Source organism: Ictalurus punctatus, chromosome 1 (genome assembly GCF_001660625.3).
Source record: "Ictalurus punctatus breed USDA103 chromosome 1, Coco_2.0, whole genome shotgun sequence".
NCBI lineage: Eukaryota > Metazoa > Chordata > Actinopteri > Siluriformes > Ictaluridae > Ictalurus > Ictalurus punctatus.
The window spans coordinates 7,215,165-7,234,692 of NC_030416.2; the positions used below are offsets into that span (position 1 = coordinate 7,215,165).

The following is a 19,528-nucleotide window of genomic DNA, read 5'->3' on the forward strand; positions in this document are numbered from 1 at the left end:
TTCCCCAACTGTGTATATATGAGCAAAGAAGGCTGTGAAAAATTGTCTTTATTGTTTAAATATTTGATCTTTTGTTTAGCTTTGAGACTTCTCCTATAATGCCTGATGAGGTTGGAGAATACATGGAAAGGGATCTGAGACCATTCCTCCATACAGAATCTCTCCAGATCCTTCAAATTTCAAGGTCCATGCTGGTCCATGCGCTCCTCTTCAGGTCAAGGGACAGGGATGGCCATGGCAAGACCTTGATTTTGGCGTCAGTAAACCCTTTTTGTGTTGGTTTTTATGTATGTTTTGGATCATTGTCCTCCTGGAAGATCCAACCATGGCCCATTTTAAGCTTTCTGGCAAAGGTAGTCAATATCTGTTAATATTTGATAGAGTCCATGATGCCATGGACTCATGGCAAACTGAAGACGCTTGGGATTGTTTTTGGATGAGAGCAGGGGCTTTTTTCTTGAATCCCTTTGAAACAACTTATGATTATGTAATTGAATTCAGACTGTAGTTTTGGAGACTTTCTGACCCCAAGACCCAACTAATTTCTGCAATTCTCCAGCTGTGTTCTTTGGAGATTTTTTGGCCACTCAAACCATCCTCTTCACAGTGCATTGAGACGATATAGACACATGTCCTCTTCCAGGTTGATTTATAATATTTCCAGTTGCCTGGAAATTCTTAATTATTGCCCTGATGGTGGAAATGGGCATTCATTTTCAATGCTTGTGCTATTTTCTTATAGCCACTTCCCATTTCGTGAAGCTCAACAACCTTTTGTCGCACATCACAGCTATATTCCATGATCTTACCCATTGTTATGAATGACTAAGAGAAAATGATGTATTACATCATATTTATACCCCTGTCAAACAAGAATTCATGGTTGAACAATTTCCTGTTCCTAGTCACCCAGTTGTACTAAAAATATTTAAATACTTCAAATATATTTTTCTCACATGAATTCATCGGGGTGCCAATAATTGTTGCACACCTACATTTAACAAAACATTTTTTTAGAAACCTATAGCATTGTTTGATATCCTTGACAGCAGAGTATTTTTGTGATTGTTTTTAACAAAATATCAAAAGGGTAAACAATAAAGACAATTTTTTACAGCCTTCTTTGTTCATACATATACATATATACACACGCACATGCGTGCACACACACACACACACACACACACACACACACAAAAAAAAATACAGTTAAACTTTGCATACATATTTAACCCTGTGTGGTATTTTTTTCAATTTTTTCAATCAAGGAACAACAACAACAAACATCCATATAAATGGCTGCATATTTGGGTTCAGTCTGACTGAACAAACCTCATCTCTTTGAACTATTGTGTGGTGTAGACTCTCAGTGCCCTTTGCAGCTGTTTTTAAATAAAGGGAAGGAAAATGTGCTGTGATATAACCATTTTCATAGCTCCAAATATTAGTTTGAATAACATGGAATTAGGCCCCAGTACCTGCAAAACAAATTGCATATTTCAATACTCAGGTCAAAACACACCCCTTCACACAATCCTGCAACACCACCTAACTCTCTCAAGCCCTTATCTTGTGTGTGTGCTGTGCATAATTTCTTCCATTTATCATCTGTTTGGCTTGAATGAATGTATTTACCATAGAAGCCCAAGTTTCACTCTGAACCCCCACCCCCCAGTGATTTCTGTATGCATCTGTCTTAAGTTACTTTCCTTGTTAGTACACACCCGCCAGTGTACAGTATATAAAACTCATATAAAAACTGTGATTTTTCTCTCTTTTTTCATGTTTCCTAGGTACATAAATAGTTTTTCAGTGTTTTCACATCTGATCATTGTCTGAGTTTTTCTGGGATGTTGAACAGGGCATAACACGTATCAAAATTGAACACACAGCTTTAAAGAAGTGCTTCAGCAATCATGCGCAGTTTGTAAAATGTTTCTTCTTCTTCCTCTTCTTCTTCTTCTTCTTCTTCTTCTTCTTCTGCTTCTTATTATTATTATTATCATCATCATCTTAATTCCATCTCCGGTCTTATTTATTCCTAGCTGCAGTGGCATTATGGGATTGTAATAGGTGTTCAAGTGCTGCCGCAGGGAAAGCTAGAAGGCTGTACAGTTATCTCCAGGCCATTTACGATGTGAAACCATACAACCAACTACCTCAATCTGCGGCACACAAAGCTCTTCTCCATGCGGACGCTTCCAAGCAGCTCATCATTAGTTCTTCATAATGTCTGTCCAAGGAGATGGCATGATGGCCTGTTTGTCCATCTGTTTCATTGTTGTTCATATAAAAATCACCCTGATTTGAATTTTCATTAAAATTTCATTTACATAGTCTGTCTAGAGAATCTAGTGTGTCTGAAACCAATATCACAAACATCAAGGACAACATAAAAATGGCGAACATTTTTTATGGTATTGCCCTCCTGTGGCCCAACAAGAAAATGCAGCAAGTCTTCTTCCTTTTCATGTGGCACGTGCACGCACACACACACACACACACACACACACACACACACACACACACACACACACACCAGCAAATGCACACAGCACAAAAGATGATTTTACATTTCCTTTATGCCTCCTTTATACCTTTATGTCATCGAAACATACTTCTACAGAATTAAATTAATATTAAATACACACTCTCTGATCACCATTATTTGCACTTTGTAGTTTTTACTAGTCATCAAGGTTTCAATTAGGTGTGGACCCTGTGCACTGTTATTGCAATCAGGTTTAGTGGGTTACAGATAAGAGACCTCTGTTGAGTTCCCTCAGGCCCTCAAGTCCTTTATGTAATCATCTGTCTCTTCATGGCTATGTTCAACATTTCTGCTAAGTTGTTTTTCAGTCTTCCGTCTCTTCAAAACTCAGTAAATCAGCCATACAAACTGATCTAATTGTGGTACTGTGATTCTCTATTTAACTCCAGTCTATCACTAGCTGCGTTTACATGGACAACAATAATCCACTCTTAATCCGATTAAGACCATACTCTAATTAAGAAACTACCATGTAAACAGCAATTTTTACTGACATTAATCTAATTAAGGTCATAATCGAAGTAAGCAATAATCTAATTAAGACAGGTGGAGTACTCCTGTTTTAGTCGCATTATGGACGTGTAGTAGTGACATGTAAACACCTTAATCACATTATGAACGTCGTGTGCGAATTTTCACCGCATTTTGAGACAGGACACGATCACACACGGCAGTTTTATGTTTTAAGGCGAACAAGAGAATTCGGCTGTATCCCAAATCGCATACTTTCCTACTATCAGCCTGTAGTGGAGAAAAATACATGTATCTCAGCTACTATATAGATGATAACTATTTGGGACACACCCACCGTTTCAAGCAGTTGTCTATTAGCACGTATAGCATGACAAATAATTAACTGCACTGAAAGCGTTCGTAAAAAAATTAATAAAAACACCCAAAACCGTATACGGTGCCATAACGAAGACAAACTGTATGTTGATACGTGAAATTCTGGAGGGACGTCGGACGGTATGGCGCGGTGATGTAATGTTGATTAATCAAATTATGTTCTAAAACATGTAAAACGGGAACATGACAGGAGTATTCTAAAAGCGACTCATGTAAACACCTTAATCACATTATTATGCATATGTATATAGTGTCTCAAAACTGTGCATTTCATAGTACCTCCTCCATCCACCCCAATATCTATCTTGCATATCTTGCATATCTTGTATATCTTGTTTATTTATCTTGTTTATTTATCTTGTTTATTTATCTGTGTATTTATCTGTTTATTCTTCTTGTTTATTGAATGTACATGTTTACACGGAACAAAAAGGAGTGGCTCTTAATTTCATTGTACATATGTATAGTGACAATAAAAGGCATTCATTCATTCATTCATTCATTCATTATCTTACTCAGATTAAGGTCAATAATTAGATTACTGCTGTCCATGTAAATGTAGTCATTGTTTATCTCTCATTACCGAGGTCCTGTTGAAATAATTACAAAAGCTTACTTTTAAAATCTCACATGGCTCTTACAACTCTCAAACTCAGATTTTACATCATGGAGAGAAGTCATTCAGTGTACCTAAAACTATCGAAATTCTTATCTCAATTACTCAAAAATTATTCTTAATTTTTCCACCATTGAATACTATACTAAATGTTTCAACTTTTCCCCACATACTTCTGAGTGTATTTAAACTGTATGGTGTGCTAATTATCCAACCCAGTATTATGCTAATTATTATATTATACACTGTATCTGATTCTCCATTTATAATTTATTATAAATAAAATTTAAAAAATATTTATAATTTAGTTTCTTTTTATATATTTACTTACAAATAGGATAATATTATGACATTATATTACACTGCCAAGGCTGTATAATGTATGTAGCAAATTATTAAGATAATACTAAAACCTACTGTATCTTTCTCTCATTGTCCTGTGGTGCTCGTTAAAAAGTAGATAATCTTGTTTCTTTTCTTTTTTTTAATCTCGTATTTTAATGTATTATCAAAAAAAAAAAATTATGCATGTATGTATGTGTCATGACAGTCCAGGAATCCACCAGAAACTCCACTTCAATAAACACATCATGGCCTACAAACATGGCCACCACAGACTACAATCCCCAGCACCACACTCCACCAGCACTTTCACACTCAACAGAGTTCTGATCATGCACACCTGTTTTCAATCACACAGTGTGCTTTTACCTGAACTCGCCAAGCCTAACTTCTGCGTGTCTTGATATTCTGTTTTTGTGAGCTTGCATTGCTACATGGTTTTGGATTTTTGGACTTGCTCTTGTATTGTTATTTGCTGATCGCCTGAATTCCTGCCTGTTCCTGTTCACATCTCTTTGCTTTGTTTTGAATCTGTTTGCCAGTTGTTGTTTTTTTTAAAAATAAAACTGCATTTGCATCAGTCACTGACTGTGTCACATGACACAATAGTACAGTATGTATGTATAAGTATTATTTTATTTATTTTTTGATTACATATGTGTGCATGCTTCAGGAGTTCATGAGACGTTGCATGTCCAACTGGGTCAGGCCTCAACCCAAACACAAATCCCAGTGGCCGTATATTGCCCTACCACCATACCCCACTGTTGAAGCTATGATGGGTGTTTTCAAAACATTGCTTCAGGAAGCTTCGAAACCTTTGCGAATCTTTTGTTTCGAGTCAGTGGTTCGGCGTATGTATCAAATTGGGCCAGTCACGTGATTTCAGCAAACAAGACTTCGTTACGTCATCACTGTTTCGAAATTTCCATGGTTACCCCTTAGGGAGTGTTGATCTCCAGGTGAACCAGTGTTTAATATATAATTTGAACTGTTCTCCAGTCAGTTTTATTATGTAAATTTGTAAAACTGAAATGATTCAATAGTGTTTGCACTGATCCATGGTCAGTGCTTGCCTCAGGATGCCTTGTTAATCATCTGATGTGAAATCCAACCAAATTTCCTGAGAAAAATAAAGATGTTATGGGTTATTACGTAGGCGAGAGAGAATTTTGACAGTTTTGCATTTCTTAATCTTCATTTTTCATGACCAAAAAAACCTATAGTGAGTCACAATAAGGAGCCTACAAGTTACAAAACCAAGCTCAGGTAGTTGTCAGACAGATGTTAAAAACTCAAACATTAAAAAACCACACATTTTTAAATGGCTCTTACAACAATGTGTACAAGCACACGTCATCCAGGATTCAAATCCAAGGCAGCAACATACCAGTCGAGAACACTATCAGCTCCCCCACCACCCTTCTTTGTTTGACCCAAACATCATGTAGGTTATAATTCATCAAAGCTTGTCTGATCGTTGTCAAGGTTGTTTAAGATCAACACCTGCAAGTGACCACTAGGTGTCACCATGGAGACGAGTGTCGGATTGTTTCAAAGCCTCCACACAATATGGCACATTTGCTTCAACTGCTCCAGTGTTCCACGCAGCCTCCCTCTGCCCACCCAACTAGTTGAAGCACTGGGAGGGGAAAAAAGGGCACATGAATATTTCAAGTTGGGCTGCGTCCGAAATCGCATATTGTGACAGTATGTACTGCATTCGATGCAGTCCCTACTGCACGGCCGTCGAAAAAGTTTGTACTAACCAGTACGTGTTGTGTACTATGAACACAATCCCGGACATACTACATCCGCCATGTTGGCACTATCATGTAACCTTCGACATCATCATAAGAACTAAAATCTTAAAGGGAGCACCAGATTAAAGCAACTGCACTAATGGCAAAATGCACATCAGGAAAGTTAACCGAATTAGTAATTTAATGTGGGAAGTGTTAACAGGCTGAGGTAAATTTGTTACTGTTAGCTTGTCTGACTAAGGCATGATGAAGTTCTCAAAAAAGGTTTCAAATGCTGTGACAACTGTTTTCTTGTTTAAACCTTCAACAAGTTAACAATTTATTCATGTGTTGTTAAACAAATCCGGGGAGAGAGCCGACAAGCTGTCTTCCCCAATTTTTTTTTCTGAGATCGCCTGCACCAGTCCCGTTGCATTATGGGATTTTGACTCGCATAGTGTCCATCGGTTGCACACTGCAAAATCTCACCAGATGTAGTACGCTATCTGGGTATTTCTCGGCCTACTGAGAATTTGGACATACTACCCCTCCTGCGTACTGCTTTTCGCCTACTGTTGTAGTAGGTTAGTGCACGATTTCGACGCAGCCTTGGTCTAGTGGCACACTGCCACAGTGATGCCAGAGCCTCCATTAATGCACAACCAGGTGGATTTCTTAACCCTCTTCCCTTTCACCCCACCCCCTTTTACTGGATGTGGCTGAAGTTGCTAATCCCCTTGTGAGGCCCCTTGACTATTGCCGGATCTTCTCCCTCTCTCTCTGTCTTCCCTAATTCTTCTTTTTCCGCTGCCCCAAAGTGCCCCTCACACACTCGCCTTATGGGATAGCACTGTACAGTGTCCATTGGTTCCATACTGCAGAATTGAGGCGGGTATTTCTCTGTTTTATGAATTCTGTGAATTCGGACATACTACTCCTTTGGCATAATGCTTTTTGCCTACTGTGTAGTACGGCTATACAGACGCAGCCTTGGTTTTGCAAGTTGATTCCATTTTGTCTGAGGGTCTTAGTCTCTTGAATTCAGCTCATTTCTTTCCAGCTATGACAGTCAGTCTGCGATAATTCCTCCATCGGTTACTAGATTTATGAATGCCTTAAATTTCACTTGTATGTGTGAGCTGTCTTTGTGCTTTGTATTGATGGTACACCTGAGCCATCTTGTACACAGAACTGTGATCTGAGGGTGTGCAGAAACACATTAAGGGTGGGAGTGTGAGAATTCTGTGTGTATTGATCTCACTGAATGTGTGCTTTGCTCATCTGCATGTATGATTGACCAAATGATTCTGTTGACCCTTTGCCATTGAAATAATTTGAGAAAATTAATTAATTCAGATAATCTACCTTTGTTTTATGAGCTGTAATGTATATAATAGTGAGGGGTTGATTTTGGAACAAGGTCACTCCCAAGTTTTATCATTAATAAAATAATACAACTAATAATTTAACCTAGTTTTTACTTTTAAAAATATTCATTAACATATTTATTCAAATATATGTTTTCAGGAATGAATACATTATAGTACTGGCACCAAATCAAAGCTGAAGTGTGAAAATGAAATACATTAAAAAATTATAGTATTTTCATTTTCACATTATTGTTTAAAGTGTAACACATGTATGTTCCAAACAGAGAGTTAAGGAACACCTCATATCACATAATTTATTGGGCTCCTTTATGCCTTATGCATAATTGTCATTATTGCAGCAGTAAATAATAGCAAACAACTTATATTTATGAGAAATTGTATAATTGGGTTCGAAAAATATAACATTTATTAGTTTCTTATTCTTGGTAGTGATTTTTTTGTCTCTGCCGATAAACAGAATTCATGAGGGATGCCATAAAATCTGGTATTTGAAACTCAAGCACTTTGAATTGCTTGTGCAATTATGTTGGATGTTGTAAGCAGTAGTTACAGTGTGAAGGCTGAAATCATACCAATTTTTTTATCTTCATTTAGCATAAATCCATAGAGTCTTCTCCTCTTTGAACAGCCCTATCTATATACGATGATGTGTTGGGGAAAAAATAAGTTGTTAAAAAGGGTTGCTATAGGAACAGGTGCTGTGGTAACCACTGGCAGTTTGGCAAGGTGCCAAGCAGTCACCATGGCAGTGCTGTCAGTCATGTTTGGGTGCAAAACATGTAGGTGGTACAGAGACTAGATGGGTGTAATGGGGAAGCTGGGGATTTACATTTTCATTTACATGGCTTTGATGTAATGAATGTCAGTGGGTAATTTGCAGTGAAAACATTTTAACCCATTTAAATTGTCCATGTATATTAAGTGAGAACTTTCAAAAATGTTGACAGAAAGAATAAGCGTATAAGTAAATGGCACATTTCTTTAAAATTACTTCACTTATTTTCCAACACCAGAAGTTATGGAAAGGCACCCGTCACAAGCATCACCATGTCTAGGTCTATTTCCATAAATGTTATTCATATACTCATATCTGAGATGAAGCCAAGATATATTCAGGATTTTAAAATACATACAACTCTATTGCAATCACATGAAAACATTACCTGGATCAATTGGCAATCCATTAATTAATTAAAAAGTGGCTTCAGATGAAGAAATGTGTTTCATATGGCCAAAAGGGGGAACACATTAAAGCAGTTTGATTTGGGGTTTACAGTTTGAGCTGAGGTATGGGGCATATTACGATTAGATTAAAGAGGGTGAGGGAAGCTGAGTTACCTGACCACTATAGAAACAAAGCACACCAGGAACCTTAGAGGCAGGAGAGACAGATGAACAGATGAAACATGAAGACCAGCTCCTGAAACTGAAGACCAGCTCCTTTATTCGCCAATAGTGCAGGTATGTCTAGAAGAACATTAAGGAAAAGCCTGGTACATTAATCTTACAATAAAAAATATTGGTTTTCAGTAAATCATTTACAAGTTAATAAAATTACATGCATTGCATGTAATTGCATGCCAAATATTAATCTGTGTGGGGGAAATAGCTATACTTTTTTTTTGAGGGCATCACTGTATATAATATACTGTATTAACTTTATATAAACATTATACATTATACACATTTTTCACTTTTTGAGAAACTACTTACCTTCCCTCAAATAAAAATCTTCATACTGTTTTTGTTTCCCCAACATACAATACTTAAAATATTCTAATATTTTATCATAACAAGGAAAGCATTAACACAGTAATATAACATATAGAATTAAGCAATAACCAGGTGTTAAACACATTTTAAACAATATTAGTAATGAAGCTTTGCACACTTAATCAAGCTTCTGAGGTCACTATTTAGGAGGCTTTTCTTAAAGTCCCTAAATGGCCTACATACTAGTTAGCTGCTTATCCCAATTTCTAAATGAAGACTACTTGTTTGGGGTAGATAAATATTATTTAAAACTAGCAAAAATTACTTGTACTAAATGGTCTGCACTTATATAGTGCTTTTTTCCAAAGCACTTTACACTGTGTCTCATTCACTCATTCACACACCAATGGTAGCAGAGCTGCCATGCAAGGTGCTAACTTGCGATTGGGAGCAACTTGGGGTTCAGTGTCTTGCCCAAGGATACTTCGGCATGTGGAGTCATGTGGGCTTGGAATCGAACCGCCAACCCTACGATTAGTGGCCCACTCTACCACCCGAGTCACAGCTGCCACAAGTGGCTTGTAACAGCATAGTCTCCAAGAAGATTAAGTTGAGAGGCTATCACACTTGATTTATGTTTAGGCTACTATCTACTGATTTTTAGAATAACCAGAGGCAGACTGTAGGAATTCTATTGTTTCCGTTATGTCACACCAGGATCGGCACCAAACTCCCTCTCCCAGAACACACTGCACCCTACAAACATGGCTGCCAAGGACCGCAACATCCAACCGTCTCATATAGTGTCATGTCCACAGTCACCAGATTACTGATTGCACACACCTCAATTGCTACTCACATAATTAAGCACACTCTGTACACTCACTCTTTGTGAAGTATTCACTCAGCTCAGTGATTTTCCATCTGACATACCAAGCTAATATTTCAGAGTTCTCTTTCATGGTTTTTGATCTGGTCTGTTTTCCTGGTTTTGTGATTTTTTCTTTGCCTCTGATATCCTGTTTGTGAATCACCTGACCTACTGCCTGTCCTTGACCAAGTTTAAGCCAAGTGTTTTTTGGATTTGTTTGTTGTCTGCCAACTTCAGTTAAAGCACTACCAACAACTGCAGCCGTCTTTGCTGCTTGACAGCAGCATGGAGGAAGTAGGAATGCTAGATTGGCAACAAGCACTAGTGGTGCATGGCTGCATAGTCAATGGACAACAAAAGTAGAGAGAGATGCTAAGCACCAAGCTGTTCACACAGCAATCCAACACACAGACACCACCACAAGCTACAACTGCGGCACCATCACCCTTAGTTCCCCCTCTCATCGCACAGTCTAACAAGTATTCCGTTAATCCTGGGGTTTTTGCTTCAGTGCTCCCTGTACTTCTCCAAGCAGGAAGGAGTGTTTTAAAAAATGCAAGATGGCTCAAACATTAACCTACTTGTGGAGAGCAGCTCCTTTCCATGGTCCAGGGTAAAAGCAGTGCAGCTGAGTACACAGTGTTCTGGAATTCAAAACACTTGCAGTGGGTGAAATGAGCCTGCACTCAAGGTAGCATATCACCAAGGCCTAGATCCTGTGATACTCACTATACTTGCATGTAATGACAAACAGAAATCCCTGGATTCACTCAATGACCTCTCCATCTGCCTGGACCAGCTACTTCATAACTGTCAGGTTCCCAAGCTAGCAGTAAGGGTTTTCTCTGACATCAGTCCCACTGAAAGCATGCAGACTGGCCAAGCCAAGCTCACAGCTATGGCATACAAATGGCACAAAAGGTCTGGTCTCTATTCTGGTGACACTCAGCACCCAAATTCACAATGCCCATTATGTCCCCAGCCACATTCATCACAACCACAAAAGCATTCCTCAAGCATTTTCCATTCCTGTTCAAATTCAAGTCAGCACCTTACATCAAGGTATAATATCCTTTCTTGTAACCGACAACTATCCCATAGTTGTCGGCTTCTCTTGAATGCAGATAATCCCCATACCTCCTGGTCCAAGAGAGAAACAATCAGCTGATCTCCACAATGCCTAGACACCTGTCTCTGTGTTCCCGTAGTTATGACTGCCTCAACAACCATCAAAAGCCAAAGCCAGTGGCCTGCCTCCCCTGTGTCCCTATGATTGTGCCATTGACCTCATGCCTGCAACCCCTTGAAACTGCATGCACAGAAAGCCAAGCAATGCAGGACCATATCAACAAAACCCTCGCACAGTGTTAAATTTGACTCTTCACCTTATCTGAATCAGCTGAATTCTTCTTGCCATATGTGCTCTCTTGCACATCCTCTGTTTTTCAGTGACTGATAAATTATTTACTCAGAGACATGCTGGGAAAATTTAGCACATCTTGATTTACTCACCATCCCAGGAAACCCATGTAAACCACATAAAACAAGTACTATCTCAACTTCAAAAAAATTTTTTGTACATGAAAGGTGAAAAGTGTGAATTCCACGTCTCAAAAATGTAATTACTTGGCTAGAACATTAGCTCCAAGGAGGCCTCCATGGACCAAGACAAAGCCTCCACTGTTATAGAGTGACCTGTTCCGACTATTGTCAAAGAACTCCAAAGATTCCTCTGCTTTGACAATTTCTATCAAATGTTTATCAGAGGGTTCAGCTCCATTGCCAATCCCCTAATAGTCTTTTTGAAAAAAGGTCCACAGAGACTAAAATTGAACTCCGCAGATGACCAAGCCTTGCCATGCCTCAAGTGGGCATTCACAATGTTACCCATTCTTAAACATCCTGACCCATCTAAGCCCTTCATTGTGGAGCTAGATGCTTCTGAAAGAAGAGTGGGTGCAATCCTGTTACAGAGGTTCGGAGAGAAACCCAAACTGCAACCAGTGGTCCATTTCCCAGACAACTCACGCCTACTGAATGAAATCGGCAAGTGAGAACTGCTAACTGTGAAGCTAGCTCTGAAGGAATGGAGACACTGGCTGGAAGGTGCCCACAACCCATTCCTTATTTTCACTGACCACAAGACGACTCACTGACCACAACAAGACTCAACTCCTGCCAAGCGAGATGGGTCTGCTTCACCAGGTTTAATTTTAGCATTTTGTACCGGCCTGGCTACAAGAATGTCAAGGTGAACTTATTCTCCCATATGTACCCTGCTCCTCCCAGAGAACAATGTGAAGAAAATATCCTCCCATGAGTCATGTATTGTGGGTGCTCTCCCCTGGTACCTGGATCAAGAAATAGCATGTGCAAATCGGCTTAAAAACCCCAGGGCCTGCCCCGATTGGAAAACCAATGTACTCCCAGGGCTAAGGGAAATACTTGTAACTTGGGCTGACACAGCCCCAGCCACTGCTCACCCAGGCATTCGTAAACCCTACCAACTGCTAAAGAGTAAATACTGGTGGCTGTACATGCTAGCTGACATATACAAAATCACCTCCTCTGGCACCACTTGTACCCAAGCCAAGGTTCCATGTACTCAAGGTTCAATGTAACCACAGAGCTACTGTTCAACCACACATTCAGATACTTTGGCAAACCAGAGGACATGACCAAGGAGCAAAAATCACATCCTGGGTCTGGAAAGGATTTATGGAAAAGCTGGGAATGGTCAACAGTCTCAAATCTCGATACCACCCCAAGCCAATGGTCAAGTTGTAATTTCCCTGCGAGTTAGTTACTGTATATAATTGTGTATGTGACAAATAACAATCTTGAATCTTGAAGTTGAATGCGCTAATCAGGAAGTTGGCACTCTTGTGGTCATTTTGTGCTGACAGTTAAGAGGACTGGTCTCATTTCTTTCTCTAGACAGAACATGGACTGTGGTTCAGGCAGGGTAAAGAAGTTTGGGAGACTACCTATCAATGTCTAGAGCAAGTTACACAGAATAACAGGGAGTTTGCCAAAAGAGTGGGTTAACTCTAGACAGAGTTTTCCTGACATCCACTGCAGACAGACAAAGTACTTGGTTGGTGGAAGTTGGAGTGGTCTTCCTCACTGGCATGTTGTTCTGTGCTTCAAACTGTGCATAGAAAATGTTCAGTGCATCTGGGAGTGAGGCATCATCATCACAGACAGGTGGTGTTGCTTTATAGTCTGTGATGATCTGAATGCCTTGCCACATATGCCTTGTGTCCTTGGTGTTTATGAAGTGACTGTGGATTCTTTGTGCGTAGTTGCAGTTTGCCTCACTGATAGTCTAGGACAGATTGGCAATTGCTGTGCGGAGGGCTGCCTTGTCATCAGCCCTGAAGGCAGGGTCTCAGGTTTTCAACAGCAAGCACACTTTAGCAGTCATACACAGTTTCTGGTTTGCACGTGTGGTGATGGTCTTGATGGACCATCTATGCATCATCTATGCACTTGCTGATGTAACCAATCACTGATAGCTGTGTATTCTTCTAAGTCTATGCTGTTGTGGTATGTAGCAACCTCTCTGAACATATTCCAGTCTGTGTGCTCAAAACAGTCCTGAAGTGCTGAGCTGGCTCCTTCAGACCAGGTTCTCACCTGTTTGGCACTTTTCAGAAGTAGTCTGTATGCTGGGATTAGCAGAACATATAGAGATGTGGTCCAAGCTGCCAAGGAGGGGGCAGGGTGCAGACTTGTAAGCACCATGAATTTTGGTGTAAACAAGGTCTACAGTGTATGTACCATGAGTTGAAAAATCAACATGCTGGTGGAATTTTTGCAGCAGTATTTTATTGAATGTACACCACAACAATGAGCATGGTGGTAAACTCTCTGAGCAGTTAATATGGTCAGCATTTCACAGTCATAATCTCCACCAGTGATGAACAGTAGCTTGAAACCACAATGGCATTCCTGCACAATTTTTTGCTTATGTAAACACACAGACTACTGCCACTAGTCTTACCAGACAGTGCTGCTATCTTGTCAGCATGATGTGTGCATAGCCTGGCTAGCTGAATGGCTGTTTCCAGAATGCTATCATTGAGGCATGTTTCTGTAAAAATGAAAACACAGCAGTCCCTGATTTCATGCTGGGTAGTCAGCTGTAGACTGAGTAAGTCCATTTTTTGTCGAGTGAGAGAACATTGGAGAGGAGAATGGATGGTAGAGCTGGATGGCTAGGGTTAGCCTTTAGCCTAGCACTGATGATGGCTCACTTTTTGCGCTTGCACTGCCTCATACACCATTTCCAGCACCCTTTCTTCTGGCCCGCAGCATCAGGCAATATTGCGGTTCCAGGGCCTGGTTTGCGTAGCAGCCTGAGGTTATGTAGCTCATCCTGCAGTCCATCATTTATTCCTCCTGAACTTTGATCTCCAACATTCAACAGATGATACACATGTATACCAGTGCTTCCGATGTACATCTGTTTAAAAATTTTCCCAATTGGTGTAAGCTACACGTAACATGCACCATATAAGTGGACTCTAAGTGGCCACTGTGTGCTACCGCTTTGCCATCTTGGAGTCTTCCAGAATATATAGAAGCTTGAAATATTTGGTTTCTTTAAACAGATTTTAAATTCCATTTTACCCTATGCATCTGACCCTTAATGTTAGGAGGTGCCAGATTGGTGAGAGAATCACTGTCAAGTGTGACCATGAATGTTACAGAATGTGTAAAGAAAGTAGCTATTGACTGGTAGGGTTCTAGGAACTTTGCTTTTGGCATAGATGGAGCAGAAGTTAACAAGTGCTAGCATAAAAGTAATTATGGTTTTCCATTAAAATTTAGCACTGAGCAACTGGTAGGTTGGGAGGAATCTGCCAAAGTTATGAGCTGGACTCAGACATGTGTTGGCACATAGCACAATGGAGCTGAGCCCATGAATAAACTTCCTATAAAAATTGCAAAGCCCAGAAATCTCTGAATGTCTTTAGATAAGAAGATGTGGTAGTTATGTTGCTCTAGTCCAAGAATTATGGGGAATATGGGTAAGAGTGTAAACAGAAATTAGATATAGAGCTCTTGTTATAAGGTGCAGTAGAGGGGTACAATACATGATGATGACCATACTAATGGGTTGGCCATCCAGGGCATGAACAGGTCTGGGTCGCGTTCTGGTCAATGAAGCTCTTTGCGGCTCACTGGTTTTCTGGTGTTGGATTACTATTATGACAAAAGTTTTAATACAGGGGTTTTCACTCTTATCCAGAAAGGACTGGTTTCACTTGTTTAATCAGTTCATCTTAGTCTCCAATCAACTATCAAGTGTTCCTCCAATTTGGCTATATTGAAAGCCTGCAGCCACACTGACCCTTTGTAGATATAATTGAAGACCCCTGGATTAATGGAAGGAAACTGTGGTTGGTCTTCCATGTACTTTACTGGATGATCCTGCTCACAATCACGAGAATGTGTAGGGCTCTATGCTATGTCATAAGTGTCCTCTCCATAGTAGAAAAACAGCCAGCTGTTTTTGTTCTCTGAAAGTTTTCCCTTTGGCACACAAAACCTGACATAGCTCACCAAAAAACCCACTGCATCCATGAAATGGTAAAATCTACAACCCCTGGAAAAAATTATTGAATCACCACACTTAGAGGATGCTCACCCGACTTTTTTACTTTGTAGCAAATAAACAAATCAAATATATGACACAAAACAATTTTTGTTTAATAGCTGAACATTCTGGATTTATGAAATGTACCTCAAACGAATTAACTTACATTTTTTAATTAATGGCATATAATTTTTTCCAGATGAAGTATAGGAAAAAAATATGGAATCATCAACAAAATAAATTTTAACTTTGTTGCTATTCCTCGGGTTCTTATGACAGCTTGAACTTTGAGGCATGGACTTCACTAAAAAAAAACAATATTCTCCATCAAGCTGGTTCCAACTTACTCGAATAGCAGTTGACAGATCAGCGTTGCAGGATGAAGCTTTGTCATGGACCAATGTTTTACACTTCTACTATAAATTTTCAGTCGGATTGCTAGACATGTCATTGAGTTGATATGGCTTTCCTGAAGAAAACACTCTTGAAGAAAATCACACTTTAACACTCTTTGCTCTGTGGTAAGTTGCATTATCATCCTGAAAAATGACTTCATCATCATTAAACTTATTTTCTATTGATGGAATGAGAAAAGTGTCCAAAAAATCAGTGGGCATTGACTGTTGAGTGTTGTACATCTGGACATTGACTGTTGAGGTCTCCCCTGGTCCTTTACCTGACATGTAACCCCATATCATAAATGTGTGGGGAAATTTGATTGTTTTCTTTAGGCAGTCATCATTATATGTTGGATTAGACCAGCACCAAACAAAACTTCCAGCATCATCTCCTCAGCTAAAGTGGATTTGTGATTATTCACTGAATATCACTTTCATCCACTCATCCGCAATCCATGATTGTTGCTCTTTAGCCCACTGAAACCTTGCTTTTTCTGTTTAGGTGTTAGTGCTTTTTTTTTTTGATTTTTTTTTTTTTAGGCTTTTCTATATATAAATCTCATCTCATTCAGCTGATTTCTTACAGTTCTGTCATAAAGATTGACTCCTGCTTCCGCCCATCCATCCATCCATCTTCAACTGCTTACTCCTTTTCAGGGTCACGGGGAACCTGGAGCCTATCCCAGGGAGCATCGGGCACAAGGCGGGGTACACCCTGGACAGGGTGCCAGTCCATCGCAGGGCACACAATCAAACACACATTCACACACCCATTCATACACTATGGACACTTTAGACACGCCAATCAGCCGACCATGCATGTCTTTGGACTGGGGGAGGAAACCGGAGTACCCGGAGGAAACCCCCGCAGCATGGGGAGAACATGCAAACTCCGCACACACAGAGCCGCGGGAATCAAACCCCGACCCTGGCGGTGTGAGTCGAACATGCTTGGTATACCCATATGCTTTCCTTTTATAACCTTCCCATTTTGTTTATCATTGCACCAAAATTTAGACACAGCTGACTGTACAACCAACATCTTTTGCCTCACTCCGTGTTGGATTTCCTTCTTAAAAGAGTTGTATAATCCTTTCCATTGTTTCAATTGACAACTCTCTTGTTGGGGCCATGTGTCTTTTACAAAAGTCCAAGGTTAAGGTCTGTAAGCACTCTCTTTTAGCTGCAGACTAATTTGAATTTTTAGACTTGTGCTAGTATTTGTTTTAGAAATGAAATTTACAAGGTGATTTCATAATTTTTTCCTCAACATTGAGTGATTCCATAATTTTTTCCTTTATTTGATCTGGAAAAAAATGCCAATAATTAAAACAATTTCATTTAACTTGTTTGAAGTAGGTTTGACAAAGCCTGAATGTTCAGCTATTAAACAAAAATTGTTGTGTGTCATATCTGTGATTTGTTTATTTGCTATGAAGTTTAAAAAACTGGGTGAACATCCTATAAGTATGGTGATTCCATCATTTTTAACAGGGGTTGTAGTCAGGAGATCACACAGAGAAGAGTGTAAATGCAGGTTTATTAAAGCATAAACCAGATAATTCAGAGAGTGAAACAAATTCAGAATGGAAAAGGAGACAATCTTGGGAAATGGAGTTCATGTTTTCAAGTAATGCAACAATGAAATGGCTTTGCTATTTACTATCGTAAATTAAATATCATATCATAAAGTATCATAAATTCCTATTGGCTTTAAGCTAACACACTAAAGTATAAGCAATCACAATGTATCATAAATTCCCATTAGCTGTTTTGTGTCAGTCACAGTCTATGTGAGAATATAGCTAGCACTAATCTGATCTGAGCTCTCACTGCATATCACACACAGCCCTCAGAGGACAGGAGGATGAGTTCTGCTCTTTGCTACAAATAAGACTCATTTCAAAGGCTGCTTCAAAGGCTGCTTACCACATCTCTATAAGTCCTTCCTGTAGATTAACTCTCCTTTGTTTTGATAATTACAGCTACTTGGCCTAATTTAGGCCTTTGAATGAGCATGTATTAAAAGCACATACATTCAAGAGTATAGTTAATCTGTTGGTAAAACATTGTGTGGTAGGACAAGTGATTTAACTATCCTATTGTCTCTGTTTGGGGTATGGTTTCGGCAGACCAATGAGGTGGGAGCTACCATATTATTTAAGGACCCTTATTCTGGCAGGCACATATGTGTCTTGGTGATTCTGGGTTCCTCGCTCCCTAGTGTTTCTGTTTCCATTCAGGTACATTGAGGCTTTGCTCATGGTGTAATGAGGTGAACATCTCAAGGTTAATATCCTTATATATAGTGTTAGGGCAGAATTGGTGGCCCGTGTGTTGTGGTGAGTTGGCGGCGTAGGTCGCTTTCAGTGATCGCAACATTAGCCTGTGGCTGAATGATGGCTGGTATATTGAGCCAGCCTCGAACCTGTTCTTTCTTTTTTCCACACTATCACCTTACTATTGATGGGGTGTATATTGTTGCTATGTCCTATTGTCTCCATACTATAGTGGTTAGTATTCATTTTATTTATTGTTAACAATCATTCTGGTTCTGCTTAGGTGCTGTTTAACTGCCTCTATTGCATGTGGTGGTGTCAGTGGGCGCTATAGCCACCACACTACGGTGTCTGTAATATTTTTGTTTTTCTTTCTTTATTTATTGTTTAGTGTTTTTGTGTAATTTTGGGTTAAATGGTGTTTTCTTTCTCTCCAGGCATCAGTGAGTCTTGGTGTGGGACAGAGGAGGCTAGCTGCCTTCATTCGGTGGTGTGCTTCACAACATGCTCAGTGTGCCGACACATCAACTTTCATCATGACGTAAGTCGTGTTTGATAATTTGGTGTGACTTAAGATGGGTTTGGATGACCTCCTGAACTGCAGCTGGCCTGCCTTTTTCCCACCAAGCCTGGGCCTGGATAAATGCTAGTTTTAGAATTCTCATTGTGCTTCATGGGAGAGTGAATTTATATTCATATGATGAGTTTTAATGATGCTTAAGTGTTATAATAAAATTTAACTTGATATTCATGATACTCATGTCTCACTCTCATGCTCTTTGCCATCAATTGGTAAAACTTGTGGGTGACTTTATTTGGGAGCATTTCCCTGGTTCTCCAACAGGGTGCCATAGTCAGATTTACTAAACTTTGATTAACATTTTCTTCCATTTGAGAATGCCACAATTGTATACTATGCATTTAGAGTGAACCAGGAACTGCTTCTAATACAATGTTGTGATACAGCTTATAATAATATAATGTACTAAAAGCATTAGCAGGGATGACGCACATCCATATTAATTGAGTGAAACCTGACCTGACTCAGAGAAACTTTGATATCTTGTTATATAACTAACTGACAGACATCAAATAAAAATAAACACACACTAAGAGGGCAAGTAAGATGTGGTTTAATTCTTCCTTAAAGGAAAGTTCTAGCATTCTTTCA

At 39.4% G+C, this 19,528-nt stretch overlaps 1 long non-coding RNA gene across 1 annotated transcript; it reads left to right on the forward strand.

The window, feature by feature from the left end:
* The first annotated feature begins 18,185 nt into the window (after nt 1-18,185).
* Nucleotides 18,186-19,124, forward strand: LOC108257841 (uncharacterized). Its single transcript, XR_001810546.3, has 3 exons — nt 18,186-18,321; nt 18,641-18,710; nt 18,795-19,124. It is a non-coding gene; the product is annotated as an uncharacterized LOC108257841 (long non-coding RNA).
* The last annotated feature ends 404 nt before the right edge of the window (nt 19,125-19,528 follow it).